Here is a 4,692-nt window from a genome sequence, read left to right as displayed (position 1 = left end):
ATACAGAGTTAACAAATTATGAACTTAATTCAGTCAAAATGGATTTGTACATGTATATATACAACAGTAAAATACACAGCTGTATTGTAACTAATCTAACTAAATTTTTCAATAACAAATCCTCTAAATTCTACTTATTTACATTGTGATCCAATAGTTAGACAATAGGGGTAGTTTTGATTTTTGAGCCCAAAAATAGTGAAAGGGTATATTTGATCTATTTCACATAGTTGGAGGGTAGTTTTTGCCCTTTTCCGTGGATTGTTTAAAAAGAGTATCACATTAATATATTCAGTATGTTTTCAATTCCAACATTCTCATGCCCTCAATGACCTGTCTTTCTAGGTATGATACATTATATTTACGATCATAAGATTCAATAGGTTCTTTCCATACGTTATACAAAGCCTTAATTTAAAAATAAAATATTCAAAAGTCTTCATTATAAACTTCATATCTAGTCACACTAAGATGCATAAAGTGAAACAAAGGGAGTAACTTTTTAAATTTGTTTCTCTACATTTTTGCTCCTTTTGTATTATGCTTTCTAAAACAACAGAGAGGAGTTGACAAAAGTCAATTAACACTACAAAAGGAAGTAGATGTTTGTTGTAAAAGAGAAATTGAATAACCAAATAATAAAGTTGCCATACAATTGAACCGAAGAACGTAAGGTGAAAATTACTGTAAAACCACCATCTCACCTTCACTACAAACAGTGATGGTAGCCCCAGCTTATCAAGAAAAGTGTTTGCTATATCAGGAGTTGGTGATCTTGAGGCAATAACAATATTAACTCCTTTGTCCTTCATGGCATATAATATATCTTTTCCATGAGGATATAAAGATGGCATTTGATGTTTTGAAAGACATTCACTAAATGATAACAGATATAAAAAATATAAGACAACAAACTCTAAGCAAAATTTTAACAAAAAAAAAACACAATGTTGATAGTAGACACAATGGCGTAACGTTTTAAGGAAGAAAGCGGAGGTAAGGAAACTATTCAAGTCAAGACATAGAGATATTATGGACAACAACTTTCATTTCAAACATTTTTTGTGACAAAGAGCTCGAGAGGTGTTCATATAATTTTGGTTCTCGAAAGCACAAGTATAGAAAGCTAAGAAATACGTTCCAAGAATCCACCTTTGTAATCAACAATGAGCAGATCCCCAAGCAACCGCACTGACAAAGTCAAAGTATCGGATAATATCATTATACATCACCCAACTCGAAGCAAACCTCACCATAAACAAAATTCTCATACAAAAATCTCTTACTTCTCAAATCCCCATATTTGTAACATGGAACAGATGGATAATCTCCCTTCTCTCTTTGACCAATGGAAGCACAAGCCACTATGGGCTTTGATATCCTTTAGTCTATTAAGTTTACTAAACCACTATCTTTTATTAACTAAACTTTCCTTCATCTATCATTGGTATTTGATTATTTATATTAGAGAATCGTCTTTCACTAGTAATCAAACCTTATTAGTAATAAAACTTTGATCCTTCTATCAACTATTACATGCATTTATTTGCAGAATTATAATGACCTTAGATAATTGAAACCAAGAAGTACCCCATAAAACGGCAAACATGCTCACCGTTAATCAATATTTTACTGACCATGATATGTAACTAGTGTATAAACAAAATAGAGATGCCAAAATTGCACTAAGATTTCTATGGACCAAGCTCTCTAATTAGCTTCCAAACAAAAGAGAGAGGACATAACTGCAAAACCTTTTATCTACACCATCATAGTTTTTTGCATTCAAATGTTTATATAACTGACTTCTCTTCATATCAAAGGTTTCATCCTCTTAAAGGAATTCAATATTAGCATATGTAAAATGAGTCTTCTCAATCATGGTATTCAAAGGCGGGTTCAGATGCAAAGCCAGGATTAGGAGTTTTGTTGATAGTGGGGTTTGAACGAACAAATCTAGTGTCGATTGCATTCCCACAGCCCCTTCCTTACCATTGAGTCGTGAATCAGTTTTGTTTAGGTTTCACAAGTTGATATACATATATATATATCTATATATATATATATATATAATTCTTTAATATAAATACAGATATGAAAAAGCTACTAGGTAGATAAATAGTGAAAAAATAAAAGAGAAAAGGATAAGTATACCAGTAAAAAGGTCATAGAGTGTAATCGAGATCGAAGACGACAAGACGAGGAAGCACTTGGAATATCCCCAATATCTCCATCACCTCCATCTTCACTTTGTCATCTCCCATCTCCACACTATTAAAATCCTAATTGGAAACCTAACCACTTATTTCCACCTTCTTTTGCATAATCAAACAACTTTTTTTGGATTATCGGACTAATTCTTGATGAACGAGAAAATGTCACAAATAGTCAATATACGAGTAGGTCTAAACTCTAAAATCACAGTTGATTTTTTGGATTTAGTTCTTTGACTAGTTAAAAATTCATCATTTTTGGTTCATTGATTATATAATTGTCGGCTCTAATCTATTAAAAAACTTACTCCCTTAGCCGCATTTTATGTGATAACATTTGACCGGTGATGAAATTTAAGAAATAATGAAGACTTTGAAATATTTATCAAATTGCCCTTCCAAAAAAGTAATCTCAACTTTCTCTCTCCTCATAAATGTATTAGATACTATCATTAAAATTAAGTAGGACCAACAAGGATAAAAAGAGAATTGTACCTTTAAATACTTACCATATAAGAAAATGTGACATTCTTTTTGGACTGACCAAAAGGAATGGTGTCACATAAAATAGGACGGAGGGAGTATCAATTTTGGTCTCTTAACTATACCCTTTTCGTTTTAGTCCTTTTTAAATAATTAAAAACTTATTAGATTTGCTCTTTGTCCATTTTTAATACAAATAGTTCAAGTTTATATTAACGAAACTCTTCATAAAATTAAAATTTTGACCCATTTTTTAAAGTTGTTTCTCTATCCCTACAACTTTTACCTCATAAATGTATTAGGTACTATCTTTAAAATTAAGTGGAACCAACAAGGATAAAAAGAGAATTGTACCTTTAAATACTTACCATATAAGGAAATGTGACATTCTTCTTAGGACTGACCAAAAAGGAGATGGTGTCACATCAAATGCGACGGAGGGAGTATCAGTTTTTGTCTCTTAACTATACACTTCTTGTTTTAGTCCTTTTTAAATAATTAAAAACTTATCAGATTTTCTCTTTGTCCATTTTTTAATACATATAGTTTAAGTTTATATTAACGAAACTCTTCATAAAATTAAAATTTTAACCCATTTTTTAAGTTGTTTCTCTATCCCTGCAACTTTTACCTCAAATCTCTCTTATGAATAGAACAATAATATCAATAATATGATTTATAATAAAATAAATGAGGAAAGAAGACATAAATCGTAAGTTTATTCAATGGAGGATAAAATGAAGCATATAACTGTTGCTAATGATTTGGATAGTTGTGTTCGCTTTTTTGACGGTCAATGGTTTATACTTGGTGCAATAAAAGAAAAATAAAAGATTTGATTTGAAAAGTAAAAGTAGTTGGAGAGAGAAACAACGAAAAAAATGTCAAAATATTTTATTCCTCGAGATATGAATTTCATTAATATAAACCTAAGTTATTTGTATAAAAAAATGGACATAAGCCAAACATGATAAGTGTTTAGATACTTAAACGACTAAAACCGGTAAATGTAATTAATGGATCAAATATGATAAATTTTTGAATAATTGAAGGACTAAATTCAACAAAAGCATATGTAAGAGATCATTTTAGACCTTCTCATATAATTAAGAAACTATTTATGTCATTTTCTCTTTGGTGAAGATTTATAGTTTTAAATTAACAACTTCTCAAGGGTGGATTACTCTAAGTTACATTTTTATGGTAAGTATATTTGTTAAAAATCCTTTATGTAATTTACTATGATTAATACTTCTATATATTTCTCACTATAATTTAAAATTACATAATTACAAGCTTAAGTAAAGTTGGTTTAATAGAGAAAATGATCAAAATGATCCTGAATATATAGGGGTTGAAGTGTTTTTGTCCTTTATATATACCACTTAATAGATATAGTCCTTATTGTATACAAAATGTGATCATTTGGTCCTAACCATAAAACTTAACATAGTATCCGTTAACTTTAACAGAAAACTCAAAAAACATCCTCAACCTCTGCACTCTCTCTCTTCCTTTCTTCCTCGGCTGCTCCTGCAATTGGATTTCACATTCTTCTCTTTTTTTCTTTTTTTTTAAAAAGATCGTTACATAGTTTGTTCCAAATGAAAGTTTATTTACTTTTATTTATAATCAACATATACTTTAAATAGATTTTTAAAATTCTTCAAGCCGCACTATGTGCTTCAGTGGTAGCGTTTCTTTAGTCTTCACAATTTTCTCCTAAAGTTTTATTAGATTCCACCCATTATGATCGTCAGGCTTATCATTTGCCTTCATGGATCGATTCTGGTTTTAAATTGTGATGTTAAACTTGATTTATATTGTAAGTTAACTCAATAGTTCTTTTCTCCTCTCTCTTTAAATCTCCTTCATCATCAATGTTTTCCGTGGGAATATGTGGGAGTTTCTTAAATTGTTGAATTGTTTGCTGGTGATAGCAGGGAGGAAGAAAGGAGGGGAGAGAATGTACGTGAAGATTTGGGTGTCTCTGTCA

The sequence above is a fragment of the Solanum pennellii genome, chromosome 10 (genome assembly GCF_001406875.1).
Source record: "Solanum pennellii chromosome 10, SPENNV200".
Taxonomy (NCBI): Eukaryota; Viridiplantae; Streptophyta; class Magnoliopsida; order Solanales; family Solanaceae; genus Solanum; species Solanum pennellii.
The sequence above is the reverse complement of the archived record's forward strand: the minus strand, read 5'-3'. Positions refer to the sequence as shown.